Source organism: Tasmannia lanceolata, unplaced genomic scaffold, assembly GCF_043159265.1.
Source record: "Tasmannia lanceolata isolate RefF3 unplaced genomic scaffold, GAP_Taslan_0.1 ptg000003l, whole genome shotgun sequence".
NCBI lineage: Eukaryota > Viridiplantae > Streptophyta > Magnoliopsida > Canellales > Winteraceae > Tasmannia > Tasmannia lanceolata.
The window spans coordinates 28,811,941-28,832,895 of NW_027518680.1; the positions used below are offsets into that span (position 1 = coordinate 28,811,941).

The 20,955-nt window shown below is 47.9% G+C and overlaps 29 non-coding genes across 29 annotated transcripts; all 29 read left to right on the top strand.

The window, feature by feature from the left end:
- Nucleotides 1-259: 259 nt before the first annotated feature.
- LOC143873229 (5S ribosomal RNA) lies at nt 260-378 on the top strand. The gene has a single exon (XR_013247949.1). It is a non-coding gene; the product is annotated as a 5S ribosomal RNA (ribosomal RNA).
- A 597-nt stretch (nt 379-975) lies between these two features.
- On the top strand, nt 976-1,094 carry LOC143872384 (5S ribosomal RNA). Its single transcript, XR_013247134.1, has one exon. It is a non-coding gene; the product is annotated as a 5S ribosomal RNA (ribosomal RNA).
- A 597-nt stretch (nt 1,095-1,691) lies between these two features.
- LOC143872395 (5S ribosomal RNA) lies at nt 1,692-1,810 on the top strand. Its single transcript, XR_013247145.1, has one exon. It is a non-coding gene; the product is annotated as a 5S ribosomal RNA (ribosomal RNA).
- Nucleotides 1,811-2,407: 597 nt separating this feature from the next.
- Nucleotides 2,408-2,526, top strand: LOC143872406 (5S ribosomal RNA). The gene has a single exon (XR_013247156.1). It is a non-coding gene; the product is annotated as a 5S ribosomal RNA (ribosomal RNA).
- Nucleotides 2,527-3,123: 597 nt separating this feature from the next.
- On the top strand, nt 3,124-3,241 carry LOC143874836 (5S ribosomal RNA). Its single transcript, XR_013249504.1, has one exon. It is a non-coding gene; the product is annotated as a 5S ribosomal RNA (ribosomal RNA).
- A 597-nt stretch (nt 3,242-3,838) lies between these two features.
- LOC143874392 (5S ribosomal RNA) lies at nt 3,839-3,957 on the top strand. The gene has a single exon (XR_013249074.1). It is a non-coding gene; the product is annotated as a 5S ribosomal RNA (ribosomal RNA).
- A 597-nt stretch (nt 3,958-4,554) lies between these two features.
- On the top strand, nt 4,555-4,673 carry LOC143872418 (5S ribosomal RNA). The gene has a single exon (XR_013247167.1). It is a non-coding gene; the product is annotated as a 5S ribosomal RNA (ribosomal RNA).
- Nucleotides 4,674-5,272: 599 nt separating this feature from the next.
- Nucleotides 5,273-5,391, top strand: LOC143874400 (5S ribosomal RNA). Its single transcript, XR_013249081.1, has one exon. It is a non-coding gene; the product is annotated as a 5S ribosomal RNA (ribosomal RNA).
- Nucleotides 5,392-5,988: 597 nt separating this feature from the next.
- On the top strand, nt 5,989-6,107 carry LOC143874192 (5S ribosomal RNA). The gene has a single exon (XR_013248880.1). It is a non-coding gene; the product is annotated as a 5S ribosomal RNA (ribosomal RNA).
- A 597-nt stretch (nt 6,108-6,704) lies between these two features.
- On the top strand, nt 6,705-6,823 carry LOC143872430 (5S ribosomal RNA). Its single transcript, XR_013247179.1, has one exon. It is a non-coding gene; the product is annotated as a 5S ribosomal RNA (ribosomal RNA).
- Nucleotides 6,824-7,422: 599 nt separating this feature from the next.
- LOC143874698 (5S ribosomal RNA) lies at nt 7,423-7,541 on the top strand. The gene has a single exon (XR_013249369.1). It is a non-coding gene; the product is annotated as a 5S ribosomal RNA (ribosomal RNA).
- Nucleotides 7,542-8,138: 597 nt separating this feature from the next.
- On the top strand, nt 8,139-8,257 carry LOC143872443 (5S ribosomal RNA). The gene has a single exon (XR_013247191.1). It is a non-coding gene; the product is annotated as a 5S ribosomal RNA (ribosomal RNA).
- Nucleotides 8,258-8,854: 597 nt separating this feature from the next.
- On the top strand, nt 8,855-8,973 carry LOC143872996 (5S ribosomal RNA). Its single transcript, XR_013247719.1, has one exon. It is a non-coding gene; the product is annotated as a 5S ribosomal RNA (ribosomal RNA).
- Nucleotides 8,974-9,570: 597 nt separating this feature from the next.
- On the top strand, nt 9,571-9,689 carry LOC143873116 (5S ribosomal RNA). The gene has a single exon (XR_013247837.1). It is a non-coding gene; the product is annotated as a 5S ribosomal RNA (ribosomal RNA).
- A 599-nt stretch (nt 9,690-10,288) lies between these two features.
- On the top strand, nt 10,289-10,407 carry LOC143872456 (5S ribosomal RNA). The gene has a single exon (XR_013247203.1). It is a non-coding gene; the product is annotated as a 5S ribosomal RNA (ribosomal RNA).
- A 599-nt stretch (nt 10,408-11,006) lies between these two features.
- On the top strand, nt 11,007-11,125 carry LOC143873972 (5S ribosomal RNA). The gene has a single exon (XR_013248664.1). It is a non-coding gene; the product is annotated as a 5S ribosomal RNA (ribosomal RNA).
- Nucleotides 11,126-11,722: 597 nt separating this feature from the next.
- LOC143873810 (5S ribosomal RNA) lies at nt 11,723-11,842 on the top strand. The gene has a single exon (XR_013248508.1). It is a non-coding gene; the product is annotated as a 5S ribosomal RNA (ribosomal RNA).
- Nucleotides 11,843-12,439: 597 nt separating this feature from the next.
- On the top strand, nt 12,440-12,558 carry LOC143872467 (5S ribosomal RNA). The gene has a single exon (XR_013247214.1). It is a non-coding gene; the product is annotated as a 5S ribosomal RNA (ribosomal RNA).
- A 597-nt stretch (nt 12,559-13,155) lies between these two features.
- LOC143873757 (5S ribosomal RNA) lies at nt 13,156-13,274 on the top strand. The gene has a single exon (XR_013248457.1). It is a non-coding gene; the product is annotated as a 5S ribosomal RNA (ribosomal RNA).
- A 597-nt stretch (nt 13,275-13,871) lies between these two features.
- On the top strand, nt 13,872-13,990 carry LOC143872479 (5S ribosomal RNA). The gene has a single exon (XR_013247225.1). It is a non-coding gene; the product is annotated as a 5S ribosomal RNA (ribosomal RNA).
- A 597-nt stretch (nt 13,991-14,587) lies between these two features.
- On the top strand, nt 14,588-14,706 carry LOC143872491 (5S ribosomal RNA). The gene has a single exon (XR_013247236.1). It is a non-coding gene; the product is annotated as a 5S ribosomal RNA (ribosomal RNA).
- A 599-nt stretch (nt 14,707-15,305) lies between these two features.
- Nucleotides 15,306-15,424, top strand: LOC143873751 (5S ribosomal RNA). The gene has a single exon (XR_013248451.1). It is a non-coding gene; the product is annotated as a 5S ribosomal RNA (ribosomal RNA).
- A 597-nt stretch (nt 15,425-16,021) lies between these two features.
- On the top strand, nt 16,022-16,140 carry LOC143874751 (5S ribosomal RNA). Its single transcript, XR_013249422.1, has one exon. It is a non-coding gene; the product is annotated as a 5S ribosomal RNA (ribosomal RNA).
- Nucleotides 16,141-16,737: 597 nt separating this feature from the next.
- Nucleotides 16,738-16,856, top strand: LOC143872503 (5S ribosomal RNA). The gene has a single exon (XR_013247247.1). It is a non-coding gene; the product is annotated as a 5S ribosomal RNA (ribosomal RNA).
- Nucleotides 16,857-17,453: 597 nt separating this feature from the next.
- On the top strand, nt 17,454-17,572 carry LOC143873989 (5S ribosomal RNA). The gene has a single exon (XR_013248681.1). It is a non-coding gene; the product is annotated as a 5S ribosomal RNA (ribosomal RNA).
- A 600-nt stretch (nt 17,573-18,172) lies between these two features.
- Nucleotides 18,173-18,291, top strand: LOC143874511 (5S ribosomal RNA). Its single transcript, XR_013249189.1, has one exon. It is a non-coding gene; the product is annotated as a 5S ribosomal RNA (ribosomal RNA).
- Nucleotides 18,292-18,888: 597 nt separating this feature from the next.
- LOC143874752 (5S ribosomal RNA) lies at nt 18,889-19,007 on the top strand. The gene has a single exon (XR_013249423.1). It is a non-coding gene; the product is annotated as a 5S ribosomal RNA (ribosomal RNA).
- A 597-nt stretch (nt 19,008-19,604) lies between these two features.
- On the top strand, nt 19,605-19,723 carry LOC143872515 (5S ribosomal RNA). The gene has a single exon (XR_013247259.1). It is a non-coding gene; the product is annotated as a 5S ribosomal RNA (ribosomal RNA).
- Nucleotides 19,724-20,320: 597 nt separating this feature from the next.
- Nucleotides 20,321-20,439, top strand: LOC143872527 (5S ribosomal RNA). Its single transcript, XR_013247270.1, has one exon. It is a non-coding gene; the product is annotated as a 5S ribosomal RNA (ribosomal RNA).
- The last annotated feature ends 516 nt before the right edge of the window (nt 20,440-20,955 follow it).

A 20,955-nucleotide genomic window follows, 5' to 3' on the forward strand; every position in this document is an offset into this window, starting at 1 on the left:
TAACCTTGGTGCACAAATATCGTTCCGACGATAACTTTTGATCCGCCCGTCAGATCGTGGCGATTCTTATATTGATTCGGGGGTACTCGGGAAGATTCATCGCGCGATGACAGCCCTGGCGGTCATCCGGCTTCCCGACATGCTCGGATCGTCCATCCGATGTCATCTAGCAGGGTTTTTTCGCACTTTCATTTAAACGGACTTCGTACGACAATGCGAGTGGAAACTCTTTATTACTTTGGCAATGGAGAGGCATGCTGGGTGCGATCATACCAGCACAAATGCACTGGATCCCATCAGAACTCCGAAGTGAAGCGTGCTTGGGCGAGAGTAGTACTAGGATGGGTGACCTCCTGGGAAGTCCTCGTGTTGCACCCCTGTCACTTTTTTCGGCTATCTACCACTTTTTTCGAACAATCTTTCGGTTCTGGAACATCGATGCGAACTGAAACGCACGTTTAGTGCGTCGCCTCCTACGTTTCGGTTCGGATCTTTTTATTTTCTTCCGGATGGTGAATTCAAACACGTCCGGTCTTTATTATGGCGGGGTGATAGTGTCGTTTGATTCGATAAACGGAATTCGTTCTGACATTTCATTTGCGGCCAAATTATAGCGGGGGTTTGTTTAGATTCAGTGACGTACAGGCTATAGCGGATGAGTGTACTAGTGGATGCGAGTCATGAATCCGGTCGGAAGGTATTTACTGGCCGTGAGCTACCCTTGGTGCACAAATATCGTTCCGACGATAACTTTTGATCCGCCCGTCAGATCGTGGCGATTCTTATATTGATTCGGGGGTACTCGGGAAGATTCATCGCGCGATGACAGCCCTGGCGGTCATCCGGCTTTCCGACATGCTCGGATCGTCCATCCGGTGTCATCTAGCAGGATTTTTTCGCACTTTCATTTAAACGGACTTCGTACGACAATGCGAGTGGAAACTCTTTATTACTTTGACAATGGAGAGGCATGCTGGGTGCGATCATACCAGCACAAATGCACTGGATCCCATCAGAACTCCGAAGTTAAGCGTGCTTGGGCGAGAGTAGTACTAGGATGGGTGACCTCCTGGGAAGTCCTCGTGTTGCACCCCTGTCACTTTTTTCGGCTATCTACCACTTTTTTCGAACAATCTTTCGGTTCTGGAACATCGATGCGAACTGAAACGCACGTTTAGTGCGTCGCCTCTTACGTTTCGGTTCGGATCTTTTTATTTTCTTCCGGATGGTGAATTCAAAGACGTCCGGTCTTTATTATGGCGGGGTGATAGTGTCGTTTGATTCGATAAACGGAATTCGTTCTGACATTTCATTTGCGGTTAAATTATAGCGGGGGTTTGTTCAGATTCAGTGACGTACAGGCTATAGCGGATGAGTGTACTAGTGGATGCGAGTCATGAATCCGGTCGGAAGGTGTTTACTGGCCGTGAGCTACCCTTGGTGCACAAATATCGTTCCGACGATAACTTTTGATCCGCCCGTCAGATCGTGGCGATTCTTATATTGATTCGGGGGTACTCGGGAAGATTCATCGCGCGATGACAGCCCTGGCGGTCATCCGGCTTTCCGACATGCTCGGATCGTCCATCCGGTGTCATCTAGCAGGATTTTTTCGCACTTTCATTTAAACGGACTTCGTACGAAAATGCGAGTGGAAACTCTTTATTACTTTGACAATGGAGAGGCATGCTGGGTGCGATCATACCAGCACAAATGCACTGGATCCCATCAGAACTCCGAAGTTAAGCGTGCTTGGGCGAGAGTAGTACTAGGATGGGTGACCTCCTGGGAAGTCCTCGTGTTGCACCCCTGTCACTTTTTTCGGCTATCTACCACTTTTTTCGAACAATCTTTCGGTTCTGGAACATCGATGCGAACTGAAACGCACGTTTAGTGCGTCGCCTCATACGTTTCGGTTCGGATCTTTTTATTTTCTTCCGGATGGTGAATTCAAAGACGTCCGGTCTTTATTATGGCGGGGTGATAGTGTCGTTTGATTCGATAAACGGAATTCGTTCTGACATTTCATTTGCGGTCAAATTATAGCGGGGGTTTGTTTAGATTCAGTGACGTACAGGCTATAGCGGATGAGTGTACTAGTGGATGCGAGTCATGAATCCGGTCGGAAGGTGTTTACTGGCCGTGAGCTACCCGTGGTGCACAAATATCGTTCCGACGATAACTTTTGATCCGCCCGTCAGATCGTGGCGATTCTTATATTGATTCGGGGGTACTCGGGAAGATTCATCGCGCGATAACAGCCCTGGCGGTCATCCAGCTTCCCGACATGCTCGGATCGTCCATCCGATGTCATCTAGCAGGATTTTTTCGCACTTTCATTTAAACGGACTTCGTACGACAATGCGAGTGGATACTCTTTATTACTTTGACAATGGAGAGGCATGCTGGGTGCGATCATACCAGCACAAATGCACTGGATCCCATCAGAACTCCGAAGTTAAGCGTGCTTGGGCGAGAGTAGTACTAGGATGGGTGACCTCCTGGGAAGTCCTCGTGTTGCACCCCTGTCACTTTTTTCGGCTATCTACCACTTTTTTCGAACAATCTTTCGGTTCTGGAACATCGATGCGAACTGAAACGCACGTTTAGTGCGTCGCCTCTTACGTTTCGGTTCGGATCTTTTTATTTTCTTCCGGATGGTGAATTCAAAGACGTCCGGTCTTTATTATGGCGGGGTGATAGTGTCGTTTGATTCGATAAACGGAATTCGTTCTGACATTTCATTTGCGGTTAAATTATAGCGGGGGTTTGTTCAGATTCAGTGACGTACAGGCTATAGCGGATGAGTGTACTAGTGGATGCGAGTCATGAATCCGGTCGGAAGGTGTTTACTGGCCGTGAGCTACCCTTGGTGCACAAATATCGTTCCGACGATAACTTTTGATCCGCCCGTCAGATCGTGGCGATTCTTATATTGATTCGGGGGTACTCGGGAAGATTCATCGCGCGATGACAGCCCTGGCGGTCATCCGGCTTTCCGACATGCTCGGATCGTCCATCCGGTGTCATCTAGCAGGATTTTTTCGCACTTTCATTTAAACGGACTTCGTACGAAAATGCGAGTGGAAACTCTTTATTACTTTGACAATGGAGAGGCATGCTGGGTGCGATCATACCAGCACAAATGCACTGGATCCCATCAGAACTCCGAAGTTAAGCGTGCTTGGCGAGAGTAGTACTAGGATGGGTGACCTCCTGGGAAGTCCTCGTGTTGCACCCCTGTCACTTTTTTCGGCTATCTACCACTTTTTTCGAACAATCTTTCGGTTCTGGAACATCGATGCGAACTGAAACGCACGTTTAGTGCGTCGCCTCATACGTTTCGGTTCGGATCTTTTTATTTTCTTCCGGATGGTGAATTCAAAGACGTCCGGTCTTTATTATGGCGGGGTGATAGTGTCGTTTGATTCGATAAACGGAATTCGTTCTGACATTTCATTTGCGGTCAAATTATAGCGGGGGTTTGTTTAGATTCAGTGACGTACAGGCTATAGCGGATGAGTGTACTAGTGGATGCGAGTCATGAATCCGGTCGGAAGGTGTTTACTGGCCGTGAGCTACCCGTGGTGCACAAATATCGTTCCGACGATAACTTTTGATCCGCCCGTCAGATCGTGGCGATTCTTATATTGATTCGGGGGTACTCGGGAAGATTCATCGCGCGATAACAGCCCTGGCGGTCATCCAGCTTCCCGACATGCTCGGATCGTCCATCCGATGTCATCTAGCAGGATTTTTTCGCACTTTCATTTAAACGGACTTCGTACGACAATGCGAGTGGATACTCTTTATTACTTTGACAATGGAGAGGCATGCTGGGTGCGATCATACCAGCACAAATGCACTGGATCCCATCAGAACTCCGAAGTTAAGCGTGCTTGGGCGAGAGTAGTACTAGGATTGGTGACCTCCTGGGAAGTCCTCGTGTTGCACCCCTGTCACTTTTTTCGGCTATCTACCACTTTTTTCGAACAATCTTTCGGCTCTGGAACATCGATGCGAACTGAAACGCACGTTTAGTGCGTCGCCTCTTACGTTTCGGTTCGGATCTTTTTATTTTCTTCCGGATGGTGAATTCAAAGACGTCCGGTCTTTATTATGGCGGGGTGATAGTGTCGTTTGATTCGATAAACGGAATTCGTTCTGACATTTCATTTGCGGTCAAATTATAGCGGGGGTTTGTTTAGATTCAGTGACGTACAGGCTATAGCGGATGAGTGTACTAGTGGATGCGAGTCATGAATCCGGTCGGAAGGTGTTTACTGGCCGTGAGCTACCCGTGGTGCACAAATATCGTTCCGACGATAACTTTTGATCCGCCCGTCAGATCGTGGCGATTCTTATATTGATTCGGGGGTACTCGGGAAGATTCATCGCGCGATAACAGCCCTGGCGGTCATCCAGCTTCCCGACATGCTCGGATCGTCCATCCGATGTCATCTAGCAGGATTTTTTCGCACTTTCATTTAAACGGACTTCGTACGACAATGCGAGTGGATACTCTTTATTACTTTGACAATGGAGAGGCATGCTGGGTGCGATCATACCAGCACAAATGCACTGGATCCCATCAGAACTCCGAAGTTAAGCGTGCTTGGGCGAGAGTAGTACTAGGATGGGTGACCTCCTGGGAAGTCCTCGTGTTGCACCCCTGTCACTTTTTTCGGCTATCTACCACTTTTTTCGAACAATCTTTCGGTTCTGGAACATCGATGGGAACTGAAACTCACGTTTAGTGCGACGCCTCCTACGTTTCGTTTCGGATCTTTTTATTTTCTTCCGGATGGTGAATTCAAATACGTCCGGTCTTTATTATGGCGGGGTAGTAGTGTCGTTTGATTCGATAAACGGAATTCGTTCTGACATTTCATTTGCGGTCTAATTATAGCGGGGGTTTGTTTAGATTCAGTGACGTACAGGCTATAGCGGATGAGTGTACTAGTGGATGCGAGTCATGAATCCGGTCGGAAGGTGTTTACTGGCCGTGAGCTACCCTTGGTGCACAAATATCGTTCCGACGATAACTTTTGATCCGCCCGTCAGATCGTGGCGATTCTTATATTGATTCGGGGGTACTCGGGAAGATTTTAATCGCGCAATGACAGCCCTGGCGGTCATCCGGCTTCCCGACATGCTCGGATCGTCCATCCGATGTCATCTAGCAGGATTTTTTCGCACTTTCATTTAAACGGACTTCGTACGACAATGCGAGTGGAAACTCTTTATTACTTTAACAATGGAGAGGCATGCTGGGTGCGATCATACCAGCACAAATGCACTGGATCCCATCAGAACTCCGAAGTTAAGCGTGCTTGGACGAGAGTAGTACTAGGATGGGTGACCTCCTGGGAAGTCCTCGTGTTACACCCCTGTCACTTTTTTCGGCTATCTACCACTTTTTTCGAACAATCTTTCGGTCCTGGAACATCGATGCGAACTGAAACGCACGTTTAGTGCGTCGCCTCCTACGTTTCGGTTCGGATCTTTTTATTTTCTTCCGGATGGTGAATTCAAAGACGTCCGGTCTTTATTATGGCGGGGTGATAGTGTCGTTTGATTCGATAAACGGAATTCGTTCTGACATTTCATTTGCGGTCAAATTATAGCGGGGGTTTGTTTAGATTCAGTGACGTACAGGCTATAGCGGATGAGTGTACTAGTGGATGCGAGTCATGAATCCGGTCGGAAGGTGTTTACTGGCCGTGAGCTACCCTTGGTGCACAAATATCGTTCCGACGATAACTTTTGATCCGCCCGTCAGATCGTGGCGATTCTTATATTGATTCGGGGGTACTCGGGAAGATTCATCGCGCGATGACAGCCCTGGCAGTCATCCGGCTTTCCGACATGCTCGGATCGTCCATCCGGTGTCATCTAGCAGGATTTTTTCGCACTTTCATTTAAACGGACTTCGTACGAAAATGCGAGTGGAAACTCTTTATTACTTTGACAATGGAGAGGCATGCTGGGTGCGATCATAACAGCACAAATGCACTGGATCCCATCAGAACTCCGAAGTTAAGCGTGCTTGGGCGAGAGTAGTACTAGGATGGGTGACCTCCTGGGAAGTCCTCGTGTTGCACCCCTGTCACTTTTTTCGGCTATCTACCACTTTTTTCGAACAATCTTTCGGTTCTGGAACATCGATGCGAACTGAAACGCACGTTTAGTGCGTCGCCTCTTACGTTTCGGTTCGGATCTTTTTATTTTCTTCCGGATGGTGAATTCAAAGACGTCCGGTCTTTATTATGGCGGGGTGATAGTGTCGTTTGATTCGATAAACGGAATTCGTTCTGACATTTCATTTGCGGTTAAATTATAGCGGGGGTTTGTTCAGATTCAGTGACGTACAGGCTATAGCGGATGAGTGTACTAGTGGATGCGAGTCATGAATCCGGTCGGAAGGTGTTTACTGGCCGTGAGCTACCCGTGGTGCACAAATATCGTTCCGACGATAACTTTTGATCCGCCCGTCAGATCGTGGCGATTCTTATATTGATTCGGGGGTACTCGGGAAGATTCATCGCGCGATAACAGCCCTGGCGGTCATCCAGCTTCCCGACATGCTCGGATCGTCCATCCGATGTCATCTAGCAGGATTTTTTCGCACTTTCATTTAAACGGACTTCGTACGACAATGCGAGTGGAAACTCTTTATTACTTTGACAATGGAGAGGCATGCTGGGTGCGATCATACCAGCACAAATGCACTGGATCCCATCAGAACTCCGAAGTTAAGCGTGCTTGGGCGAGAGTAGTACTAGGATGGGTGACCTCCTGGGAAGTCCTCGTGTTGCACCCCTGTCACTTTTTTCGGTTATCTACCACTTTTTTCGAACAATCTTTCGGTTCTGGAACATCGATGGGAACTGAAACTCACGTTTAGTGCGACGCCTCCTACGTTTCGGTTCGGATCTTTTTATTTTCTTCCGGATGGTGAATTCAAATACGTCCGGTCTTTATTATGGCGGGGTAGTAGTGTCGTTTGATTCGATAAACGGAATTCGTTCTGACATTTCATTTGCGGTCTAATTATAGCGGGGGTTTGTTTAGATTCAGTGACGTACAGGCTATAGCGGATGAGTGTACTAGTGGATGCGAGTCATGAATCCGGTCGGAAGGTGTTTACTGGCCGTGAGCTACCCTTGGTGCACAAATATCGTTCCGACGATAACTTTTGATCCGCCCGTCAGATCGTGGCGATTCTTATATTGATTCGGGGGTACTCGGGAAGATTTTAATCGCGCAATGACAGCCCTGGCGGTCATCCGGCTTCCCGACATGCTCGGATCGTCCATCCGATGTCATCTAGCAGGATTTTTTCGCACTTTCATTTAAACGGACTTCGTACGACAATGCGAGTGGAAACTCTTTATTACTTTAACAATGGAGAGGCATGCTGGGTGCGATCATACCAGCACAAATGCACTGGATCCGATCAGAACTCCGAAGTTAAGCGTGCTTGGGCGAGAGTAGTACTAGGATGGGTGACCTCCTGGGAAGTCCTCGTGTTACACCCCTGTCACTTTTTTCGGCTATCTACCACTTTTTTCGAACAATCTTTCGGTTCTGGAACATCGATGCGAACTGAAACGCACGTTTAGTGCGTCGCCTCCTACGTTTCGGTTCGGATCTTTTTATTTTCTTCCGGATGGTGAATTCAAAGACGTCCGGCCTTTATTATGGCGGGGTGATAGTGTCGTTTGATTCGATAAACGGAATTCGTTCTGACATTTCATTTGCGGTCAAATTATAGCGGGGGTTTGTTTAGATTCAGTGACGTACAGGCTATAGCGGATGAGTGTACTAGTGGATGCGAGTCATGAATCCGGTCGGAAGGTGTTTACTGGCCGTGAGCTACCCTTGGTGCACAAATATCGTTCCGACGATAACTTTTGATCCGCCCGTCAGATCGTGGCGATTCTTATATTGATTCGGGGGTACTCGGGAAGATTCATCGCGCGATGACAGCCCTGGCAGTCATCCGGCTTTCCGACATGCTCGGATCGTCCATCCGGTGTCATCTAGCAGGATTTTTTCGCACTTTCATTTAAACGGACTTCGTACGACAATGCGAGTGGAAACTCTTTATTACTTTGACAATGGAGAGGCATGCTGGGTGCGATCATACCAGCACAAATGCACTGGATCCCATCAGAACTCCGAAGTTAAGCGTGCTTGGGCGAGAGTAGTACTAGGATGGGTGACCTCCTGGGAAGTCCTCGTGTTGCACCCCTGTCACTTTTTTCGGCTATCTACCACTTTTTTCGAACAATCTTTCGGTTCTGGAACATCGATGCGAACTGAAACGCACGTTTAGTGCGTCGCCTCTTACGTTTCGGTTCGGATCTTTTTATTTTCTTCCGGATGGTGAATTCAAAGACGTCCGGTCTTTATTATGGCGGGGTGATAGTGTCGTTTGATTCGATAAACGGAATTCGTTCTGACATTTCATTTGCGGTTAAATTATAGCGGGGGTTTGTTCAGATTCAGTGACGTACAGGCTATAGCGGATGAGTGTACTAATGGATGCGAGTCATGAATCCGGTCGGAAGGTGTTTACTGGCCGTGAGCTACCCTTGGTGCACAAATATCGTTCCGACGATAACTTTTGATCCTCCCGTCAGATCGTGGCGATTCTTATATTGATTCGGGGGTACTCGGGAAGATTCATCGCGCGATGACAGCCCTGGCGGTCATCCGGCTTTCCGACATGCTCGGATCGTCCATCCGGTGTCATCTAGCAGGATTTTTTCGCACTTTCATTTAAACGGACTTCGTACGAAAATGCGAGTGGAAACTCTTTATTACTTTGACAATGGAGAGGCATGCTGGGTGCGATCATACCAGCACAAATGCACTGGATCCCATCAGAACTCCGAAGTTAAGCGTGCTTGGGCGAGAGTAGTACTAGGATGGGTGACCTCTTGGGAAGTCCTCGTGTTGCACCCCTGTCACTTTTTTCGGCTATCTACCACTTTTTTCGAACAATCTTTCGGTTCTGGAACATCGATGCGAACTGAAACGCACGTTTAGTGCGTCGCCTCATACGTTTCGGTTCGGATCTTTTTATTTTCTTCCGGATGGTGAATTCAAAGACGTCCGGTCTTTATTATGGCGAGGTGATAGTGTCGTTTGATTCGATAAACGGAATTCGTTCTGACATTTCATTTGCGGTCAAATTATAGCGGGGGTTTGTTTAGATTCAGTGACGTACAGGCTATAGCGGATGAGTGTACTAGTGGATGCGAGTCATGAATCCGGTCGGAAGGTGTTTACTGGCCGTGAGCTACCCGTGGTGCACAAATATCGTTCCGACGATAACTTTTGATCCGCCCGTCAGATCGTGGCGATTCTTATATTGATTCGGGGGTACTCGGGAAGATTCATCGCGCGATAACAGCCCTGGCGGTCATCCAGCTTCCCGACATGCTCGGATCGTCCATCCGATGTCATCTAGCAGGATTTTTTCGCACTTTCATTTAAACGGACTTCGTACGACAATGCGAGTGGAAACTCTTTATTACTTTGACAATGGAGAGGCATGCTGGGTGCGATCATACCAGCACAAATGCACTGGATCCCATCAGAACTCCGAAGTTAAGCGTGCTTGGGCGAGAATAGTACTAGGATGGGTGACCTCCTGGGAAGTCCTCGTGTTGCACCCCTGTCACTTTTTTCGGCTATCTACCACTTTTTTCGAACAATCTTTCGGTTCTGGAACATCGATGGGAACTGAAACTCACGTTTAGTGCGACGCCTCCTACGTTTCGGTTCGGATCTTTTTATTTTCCTCCGGATGGTGAATTCAAATACGTCCGGTCTTTATTATGGCGGGGTAGTAGTGTCGTTTGATTCGATAAACGGAATTCGTTCTGACATTTCATTTGCGGTCTAATTATAGCGGGGGTTTGTTTAGATTCAGTGACGTACAGGCTATAGCGGATGAGTGTACTAGTGGATGCGAGTCATGAATCCGGTCGGAAGGTGTTTACTGGCCGTGAGCTACCCTTGGTGCACAAATATCGTTCCGACGATAACTTTTGATCCGCCCGTCAGATCGTGGCGATTCTTATATTGATTCGGGGGTACTCGGGAAGATTTTAATCGCGCAATGACAGCCCTGGCGGTCATCCGGCTTCCCGACATGCTCGGATCGTCCATCCGATGTCATCTAGCAGGATTTTTTCGCACTTTCATTTAAACGGACTTCGTACGACAATGCGAGTGGAAACTCTTTATTACTTTGACAATGGAGAGGCATGCTGGGTGCGATCATACCAGCACAAATGCACTGGATCCCATCAGAACTCCGAAGTTAAGCGTGCTTGGGCGAGAGTAGTACTAGGATGGGTGACCTCCTGGGAAGTCCTCGTGTTGCACCCCTGTCACTTTTTTCGGCTATCTACCACTTTTTTCGAACAATCTTTCGGTTCTGGAACATCGATGGGAACTGAAACTCACGTTTAGTGCGACGCCTCCTACGTTTCGGTTCGGATCTTTTTATTTTCTTCCGGATGGTGAATTCAAATACGTCCGGTCTTTATTATGGCGGGGTAGTAGTGTCGTTTGATTCGATAAACGGAATTCGTTCTGACATTTCATTTGCGGTCTAATTATAGCGGGGGTTTGTTTAGATTCAGTGACGTACAGGCTATAGCGGATGAGTGTACTAGTGGATGCGAGTCATGAATCCGGTCGGAAGGTATTTACTGGCCGTGAGCTACCCTTGGTGCACAAATATCGTTCCGACGATAACTTTTGATCCGCCCGTCAGATCGTGGCGATTCTTATATTGATTCGGGGGTACTCGGGAAGATTTTAATCGCGCAATGACAGCCCTGGCGGTCATCCGGCTTCCCGACATGCTCGGATCGTCCATCCGATGTCATCTAGCAGGATTTTTTCGCACTTTCATTTAAACGGACTTCGTACGACAATGCGAGTGGAAACTCTTTATTACTTTAACAATGGAGAGGCATGCTGGGTGCGATCATACCAGCACAAATGCACTGGATCCCATCAGAACTCCGAAGTTAAGCGTGCTTGGGCGAGAGTAGTACTAGGATGGGTGACCTCCTGGGAAATCCTCGTGTTACACCCCTGTCACTTTTTTCGGCTATCTACCACTTTTTTCGAACAATCTTTCGGTTCTGGAACATCGATGCGAACTGAAACGCACGTTTAGTGCGTCGCCTCCTACGTTTCGGTTCGGATCTTTTTATTTTCTTCCGGATGGTGAATTCAAAGACGTCCGGTCTTTATTATGGCGGGGTGATAGTGTCGTTTGATTCGATAAACGGAATTCGTTCTGACATTTCATTTGCGGTCAAATTATAGCGGGGGTTTGTTTAGATTCAGTGACGTACAGGCTATAGCGGATGAGTGTACTAGTGGATGCGAGTCATGAATCCGGTCGGAAGGTGTTTACTGGCCGTGAGCTACCCTTGGTGCACAAATATCGTTCCGACGATAACTTTTGATCCGCCCGTCAGATCGTGGCGATTCTTATATTGATTCGGGGGTACTCGGGAAGATTCATCGCGCGATGACAGCCGTGGCAGTCATCCGGCTTTCCGACATGCTCGGATCGTCCATCCGGTGTCATCTAGCAGGATTTTTTCGCACTTTCATTTAAACGGACTTCGTACGACAATGCGAGTGGAAACTCTTTATTACTTTGACAATGGAGAGGCATGCTGGGTGCGATCATACCAGCACAAATGCACTGGATCCCATCAGAACTCCGAAGTTAAGCGTGCTTGGGCGAGAGTAGTACTAGGATGGGTGACCTCCTGGGAAAGTCCTCGTGTTGCACCCCTGTCACTTTTTTCGGCTATCTACCACTTTTTTCGAACAATCTTTCGGTTCTGGAACATCGATGCGAACTGAAACGCACGTTTAGTGCGTCGCCTCCTACGTTTCGGTTCGGATCTTTTTATTTTCTTCCGGATGGTGAATTCAAATACGTCCGGTCTTTATTATGGCGGGGTGATAGTGTCGTTTGATTCGATAAACGGAATTCGTTCTGACATTTCATTTGCGGTCAAATTATAGCGGGGGTTTGTTTAGATTCAGTGACGTACAGGCTATAGCGGATGAGTGTACTAGTAGATGCGAGTCATGAATCCGGTCGGAAGGTGTTTACTGGCCGTGAGCTAACCTTGGTGCACAAATATCGTTCCGACGATAACTTTTGATCCGCCCGTCAGATCGTGGCGATTCTTATATTGATTCGGGGTTACTCGGGAAGATTCATCGCGCGATGACAGCCTTGGCGGTCATCCGGCTTCCCGACATGCTCGGATCGTCCATCCGATGTCATCTAGCAGGGTTTTTTCGCACTTTCATTTAAACGGACTTCGTACGACAATGCGAGTGGAAACTCTTTATTACTTTGGCAATGGAGAGGCATGCTGGGTGCGATCATACCAGCACAAATGCACTGGATCCCATCAGAACTCCGAAGTTAAGCGTGCTTGGGCGAGAGTAGTACTAGGATGGGTGACCTCCTGGGAAGTCCTCGTGTTGCACCCCTGTCACTTTTTTCGGCTATCTACCACTTTTTGCGAACAATCTTTCGGTTCTGGAACATCGATGCGAACTGAAACGCACGTTTAGTGCGTCGCCTCCTACGTTTCGGTTCGGATCTTTTTATTTTCTTCCGGATGGTGAATTCAAAGACGTCTGGTCTTTATTATGGCGGGGTGATAGTGTCGTTTGATTCGATAAACGGAATTTGTTCTGACATTTCATTTGCGGTCAAATTATAGCGGGGGTTTGTTTAGATTCAGTGACGTACAGGCTATAGCGGATGAGTGTACTAGTGGATGCGAGTCATGAATCCGGTCGGAAGGTGTTTACTGGCCGTGAGCTACCCTTGGTGCACAAATATCGTTCCGACGATAACTTTTGATCCGCCCGTCAGATCGTGGCGATTCTTATATTGATTCGGGGTTACTTGGGAAGATTCATCGCGCGATGACAGCCCTGGCGGTCATCCGGCTTTCCGACATGCTCGGATCGTCCATCCGGTGTCATCTAGCAGGATTTTTTCGCACTTTCATTTAAACGGACTTCGTACGACAATGCGAGTGGAAACTCTTTATTACTTTGACAATGGAGAGGCATGCTGGGTGCGATCATACCAGCACAAATGCACTGGATCCCATCAGAACTCCGAAGTTAAGCGTGCTTGGGCGAGAGTAGTACTAGGATGGGTGACCTCCTGGGAAGTCCTCGTGTTGCACCGCTGTCACTTTTTTCGGCTATCTACCACTTTTTTCGAACAATCTTTCGGTTCTGGAACATCGATGCGAACTGAAACGCACGTTTAGTGCGTCGCCTCCTACGTTTCGGTTCGGATCTTTTTATTTTCTTCCGGATGGTGAATTCAAAGACGTCCGGTCTTTATTATGGCGGGGTGATAGTGTCGTTTGATTCGATAAACGGAATTCGTTCTGACATTTCATTTGCGGTCAAATTATAGCGGGGGTTTGTTCAGATTCAGTGACGTACAGGCTATAGCGGATGAGTGTACTAGTGGATGCGAGTCATGAATCCGGTCGGAAGGTGTTTACTGGCCGTGAGCTACCCTTGGTGCACAAATATCGTTCCGACGATAACTTTTGATCCGCCCGTCAGATCGTGGCGATTCTTATATTGATTCGGGGGTAGTCGGGAAGATTCATCGCGCGATGACAGCCATGGCGGTCATCCGGCTTTCCGACATGCTCGGATCGTCCATCCGGTGTCATCTAGCAGGATTTTTTCGCACTTTCATTTAAACGGACTTCGTACGAAAATGCGAGTGGAAACTCTTTATTACTTTGACAATGGAGAGGCATGCTGGGTGCGATCATACCAGCACAAATGCACTGGATCCCATCAGAACTCCGAAGTTAAGCGTGCTTGGGCGAGAGTAGTACTAGGATGGGTGACCTCCTGGGAAGTCCTCGTGTTGCACCCCTGTCACTTTTTTCGGCTATCTACCACTTTTTTCGAACAATCTTTCGGTTCTGGAACATCGATGCGAACTGAAACGCACGTTTAGTGCGTCGCCTCATACGTTTCGGTTCGGATCTTTTTATTTTCTTCCGGATGGTGAATTCAAAGACGTCCGGTCTTTATTATGGCGGGGTGATAGTGTCGTTTGATTCGATAAACGGAATTCGTTCTGACATTTCATTTGCGGTCAAATTATAGCGGGGGTTTGTTTAGATTCAGTGACGTACAGGCTATAGCGGATGAGTGTACTAGTGGATGCGAGTCATGAATCCGGTCTGAAGGTGTTTACTGGCCGTGAGCTACCCGTGGTGCACAAATATCGTTCCGACGATAACTTTTGATCCGCCCGTCAGATCGTGGCGATTCTTATATTGATTCGGGGGTACTCGGGAAGATTCAACGCGCGATAACAGCCCTGGCGGTCATCCAGCTTCCCGACATGCTCGGATCGTCCATCCGATGTCATCTAGCAGGATTTTTTCGCACTTTCATTTAAACGGACTTCGTACGACAATGCGAGTGGAAACTCTTTATTACTTTGACAATGGAGAGGCATGCTGGGTGCGATCATACCAGCACAAATGCACTGGATCCCATCAGAACTCCGAAGTTAAGCGTGCTTGGGCGAGAGTAGTACTAGGATGGGTGACCTCCTGGGAAGTCCTCGTGTTGCACCCCTGTCACTTTTTTCGGCTATCTACCACTTTTTTCGAACAATCTTTCGGTTCTGGAACATCGATGCGAACTGAAACTCACGTTTAGTGCGACGCCTCCTACGTTTCGGTTCGGATCTTTTTATTTTCTTCCGGATGGTGAATTCAAATACGTCCGGTCTTTATTATGGCGGGGTAGTAGTGTCGTTTGATTCGATAAACGGAATTCGTTCTGACATTTCATTTGCGGTCTAATTATAGCGGGGGTTTGTTTAGATTCAGTGACGTACAGGCTATAGCGGATGAGTGTACTAGTGGATGCGAGTCATGAATCCGGTCAGAAGGTGTTTACTGGCCGTGAGCTACCCTTGGTGCACAAATATCGTTCCGACGATAACTTTTGATCCGCCCGTCAGATCGTGGCGATTCTTATATTGATTCGGGGGTACTCGGGAAGATTTTAATCGCGCAATGACAGCCCTGGCGGTCATCCGGCTTCCCGACATGCTCGGATCGTCCATCCGATGTCATCTAGCAGGATTTTTTCGCACTTTCATTTAAACGGACTTCGTACGACAATGCGAGTGGAAACTCTTTATTACTTTAACAATGGAGAGGCATGCTGGGTGCGATCATACCAGCACAAATGCACTGGATCCCATCAGAACTCCGAAGTTAAGCGTGCTTGGGCGAGAGTAGTACTAGGATGGGTGACCTCCTGGGAAGTCCTCGTGTTACACCCCTGTCACTTTTTTCGGCTATCTACCACTTTTTTCGAACAATCTTTCGGTTCTGGAACATCGATGCGAACTGAAACGCACGTTTAGTGCGTCGCCTCCTACGTTTCGGTTCGGATCTTTTTATTTTCTTCCGGATGGTGAATTCAAAGACGTCCGGTCTTTATTATGGCGGGGTGATAGTGTCGTTTGATTCGATAAACGGAATTCGTTCTTACATTTCATTTGCGGTCAAATTATATCGGGGGTTTGTTTAGATTCAGTGACGTACAGGCTATAGCGGATGAGTGTACTAGTGGATGCGAGTCATGAATCCGGTCGGAAGGTGTTTACTGGCCGTGAGCTACCCTTGGTGCACAAATATCGTTCCGACGATAACTTTTGATCCGCCCGTCAGATCGTGGCGATTCTTATATTGATTCGTGGCTACTCGGGAAGATTCATCGCGCGATAACAGCCCTGGCGATCATCCAGCTTCCCGACATGCTCGGATCGTCCATCCGATGTTATCTAGCCGGATTTTTTTGCACTTTCATTTAAACGGACTTCGTGCGACAATGCGAGTGGAAACTCTTTATTACTTTGACAATGGAGAGGCATGCTGGGTGCGATCATAACAGCACAAATGCACTGGATCCCATCAGAACTCCGAAGTTAAGCGTGCTTGGGCGAGAGTAGTACTAGGATGGGTGACCTCCTCGGAAGTCCTCGTGTTGCACCCCTGTCACTTTTTTCGGCTATCTACCACTTTTTTCGAACAATCTTTCGGTTCTGGAACATCGATGCGAACTGAAACGCACGTTTAGTGCGACGCCTCCTACGTTTCGGTTCGGATCTTTTTATTTTCTTCCGGATGGTGAATTCAAATACGTCCGGTCTTTATTATGGCGGGGTGATACTGTCGTTTGATTCGATAAACGGAATTCGTTCTGACATTTCATTTGCGGTCAAATTATAGCGGGGGTTTGTTTAGATTCAGTGACGTACAGGCTATAGCGGATGAGTGTACCAGTAGATGCGAGTCATGAATCCGGTCGGAAGGTGTTTACTGGCCGTGAGCTAACCTTGGTGCACAAATATCGTTCCGACGATAACTTTTGATCCGCCCGTCAGATCGTGGCGATTCTTATATTGATTCGGGGGTACTCGGGAAGATTCATCGCGCGATGACAGCCCTGGCGGTCATCCGGCTTCCCGACATGCTCGGATCGTCCATCCGGTGTCATCTAGCAGGATTTTTTCGCACTTTCATTTAAACGGACTTCGTACGACAATGCGAGTGGAAACTCTTTATTACTTTGACAATGGAGAGGCATGCTGGGTGCGATCATACCAGCACAAATGCACTGGATCCCATCAGAACTCCGAAGTTAAGCGTGCTTGGGCGAGAGTAGTACTAGGATGGGTGACCTCCTGGGAAGTCCTCGTGTTGCACCCCTGTCACTTTTTTCGGCTATCTACCACTTTTTTCGAACAATCTTTCGGTTCTGGAACATCGATGCGAACTGAAACGCACGTTTAGTGCGTCGCCTCATACGTTTCGGTTCGGATCTTTTTATTTTCTTCCGGATGGTGAATTCAAAGACGTCCGGTCTTTATTATGGCGGGGTGATAGTGTCGTTTGATTCGATAAACGGAATTCGTTCTGACATTTCATTTGCGGTCAAATTATAGCGGGGGTTTGTTTAGATTCAGTGACGTACAGGCTATAGCGGATGAGTGTACTAGTGGATGCGAGTCATGAATCCGGTCTGAAGGTGTTTACTGGCCGTGAGCTACCCGTGGTGCACAAATATCGTTCCGACGATAACTTTTGATCCGCCCGTCAGATCGTGGCGATTCTTATATTGATTCGGGGGTACTCGGGAAGATTCAACGCGCGATAACAGCCCTGGCGGTCATCCAGCTTCCCGACATGCTCGGATCGTCCATCCGATGTTATCTAGCAGGATTTTTTCGCACTTTCATTTAAACGGACTTCGTACGACAATGCGAGTGGAAACTCTTTATTACTTTGACAATGGAGAGGCATGCTGGGTGCGATCATACCAGCACAAATGCACTGGATCCCATCAGAACTCCGAAGTTAAGCGTGCTTGGGCGAGAGTAGTACTAGGATGGGTGACCTCCTGGGGAGTCCTCGTGTTGCACCCCTGTCACTTTTTTCGGCTATCTACCACTTTTTTCGAACAATCTTTCGGTTCTGGAACATCGATGCGAACTGAAACTCACGTTTAGTGCGACGCCTCCTACGTTTCGGTTCGGATCTTTTTATTTTCTTCCGGATGGTGAATTCAAATACGTCCGGTCTTTATTATGGCGGGGTAGTAGTGTCGTTTGATTCGATAAACGGAATTCGTTCTGACATTTCATTTGCGGTCTAATTATAGCGGGGGTTTGTTTAGATTCAGTGACGTACAGGCTATAGCGGATGAGTGTACTAGTGGATGCGAGTCATGAATCCGGTCAGAAGGTGTTTACTGGCCGTGAGCTACCCTTGGTGCACAAATATCGTTCCGACGATAACTTTTGATCCGCCCGTCAGATCGTGGCGATTCTTATATTGATTCGGGGGGTACTCGGGAAGATTTTAATCGCGTAATGACAGCCCTGGCGGTCATCCGGCTTCCCGACATGCTCGGATCGTCCATCCGATGTCATCTAGCAGGATTTTTTCGCACTTTCATTTAAACGGACTTCGTACGACAATGCGAGTGGAAACTCTTTATTACTTTAACAATGGAGAGGCATGCTGAGTGCGATCATACCAGCACAAATGCACTGGATCCCATCAGAACTCCGAAGTTAAGCGTGCTTGGGCGAGAGTAGTACTAGGATGGGTGACCTCCTGGGAAGTCCTCGTGTTACACCCCTGTCACTTTTTTCGGCTATCTACCACTTTTTTCGAACAATCTTTCGGTTCTGGAACATCGATGCGAACTGAAACGCACGTTTAGTGCGTCGCCTCCTACGTTTCGGTTCGGATCTTTTTATTTTCTTCCGGATGGTGAATTCAAAGACGTCCGGTCTTTATTATGGCGGGGTGATAGTGTCGTTTGATTCGATAAACGGAATTCGTTCTTACATTTCATTTGCGGTCAAATTATATCGGGGGTTTGTTTAGATTCAGTGACGTACAGGCTATAGCGGATGAGTGTACTAGTGGATGCGAGTCATGAATCCGGTCGGAAGGTGTTTACTGGCCGTGAGCTACCCTTGGTGCACAAATATCGTTCCGACGATAACTTTTGATCCGCCCGTCAGATCGTGGCGATTCTTATATTGATTCGTGGCTACTCGGGAAGATTCATCGCGCGATAACAGCCCTGGCGATCATCCAGCTTCCCGACATGCTCGGATCGTCCATCCGATGTTATCTAGCCGGATTTTTTTGCAATTTCATTTAAACGGACTTCGTGCGACAATGCGAGTGGAAACTCTTTATTACTTTGACAATGGAGAGGCATGCTGGGTGCGATCATAACAGCACAAATGCACTGGATCCCATCAGAACTCCGAAGTTAAGCGTGCTTGGGCGAGAGTAGTACTAGGATGGGTGACCTCCTCGGAAGTCCTCGTGTTGCACCCCTGTCACTTTTTTCGGCTATCTACCACTTTTTTCGAACAATCTTTCGGTTCTGGAACATCGATGCGAACTGAAACGCACGTTTAGTGCGACGCCTCCTACGTTTCGGTTCGGATCTTTTTATTTTCTTCCGGATGGTGAATTCAAATACGTCCGGTCTTTATTATGGCGGGGTGATACTGTCGTTTGATTCGATAAACGGAATTCGTTCTGACATTTCATTTGCGGTCAAATTATAGCGGGGGTTTGTTTAGATTCAGTGACGTACAGGCTATAGCGGATGAGTGTACCAGTAGATGCGAGTCATGAATCCGGTCGGAAGGTGTTTACTGGCCGTGAGCTAACCTTGGTGCACAAATATCGTTCCGACGATAACTTTTGATCCGCCCGTCAGATCGTGGCGATTCTTATATTGATTCGGGGGTACTCGGGAAGATTCATCGCGCGATGACAGCCCTGGCGGTCATCCGGCTTCCCGACATGCTCGGATCGTCCATCCGATGTCATCTAGCAGGGTTTTTTCGCACTTTCATTTAAACGGACTTCGTACGACAATGCGAGTGGAAACTCTTTATTACTTTGGCAATGGAGAGGCATGCTGGGTGCGATCATACCAGCACAAATGCACTGGATCCCATCAGAACTCCGAAGTTAAGCGTGCTTGGGCGAGAGTAGTACTAGGATGGGTGACCTCCTGGGAAGTCCTCGTGTTGCACCCCTGTCACTTTTTTCGGCTATCTACCACTTTTTTCGAACAATCTTTCGGTTCTGGAACATCGATGCGAACTGAAACGCACGTTTAGTGCGTCGCCTCCTACGTTTCGGTTCGGATCTTTTTATTTTCTTCCGGATGGTGAATTCAAACACGTCCGGTCTTTATTATGGCGGGGTGATAGTGTCGTTTGATTCGATAAACGGAATTCGTTCTGACATTTCATTTGCGGTCAAATTATAGCTGGGGTTTGTTTAGATTCAGTGACGTACAGGCTATAGCGGATGAGTGTACTAGTGGATGCGAGTCATGAATCCGGTCGGAAGGTGTTTACTGGCCGTGAGCTACCCTTGGTGCACAAATATCGTTCCGACGATAACTTTTGATCCGCCCGTCAGATCGTGGCGATTCTTATATTGATTCGGGGGTACTCGGGAAGATTCATCGCGCGATGACAGCCATGGCGGTCATCCGGCTTTCCGACATGCTCGGATCGTCCATCCGGTGTCATCTAGCAGGATTTTTTCGCACTTTCATTTAAACGGACTTCGTACGACAATGCGAGTGGAAACTCTTTATTACTTTGACAATGGAGAGGCATGCTGGGTGCGATCATACCAGCACAAATGCACTGGATCCCATCAGAACTCCGAAGTTAAGCGTGCTTGGGCGAGAGTAGTACTAGGATGGGTGACCTCCTGGGAAGTCCTCGTGTTGCACCCCTGTCACTTTTTTCGGCTATCTACCACTTTTTTCGAACAATCTTTCGGTTCTGGAACATCGATGCGAACTGAAACTCACGTTTAGTGCGACGCCTCCTACGTTTCGGTTCGGATCTTTTTATTTTCTTCCGGATGGTGAATTCAAATACGTCCGGTCTTTATTATGGCGGGGTAGTAGTGTCGTTTGATTCGATAAACGGAATTCGTTCTGACATTTCATTTGCGGTCTAATTATAGCGGGGGTTTGTTTAGATTCAGTGACGTACAGGCTATAGCGGATGAGTGTACTAGTGGATGCGAGTCATGAATCCGGTCAGAAGGTGTTTACTGGCCGTGAGCTACCCTTGGTGCACAAATATCGTTCCGACGATAACTTTTGATCCGCCCGTCAGATCGTGGCGATTCTTATATTGATTCGGGGGTACTCGGGAAGATTTTAATCGCGCAATGACAGCCCTGGCGGTCATCCGGCTTCCCGACATGCTCGGATCGTCCATCCGATGTCATCTAGCAGGAT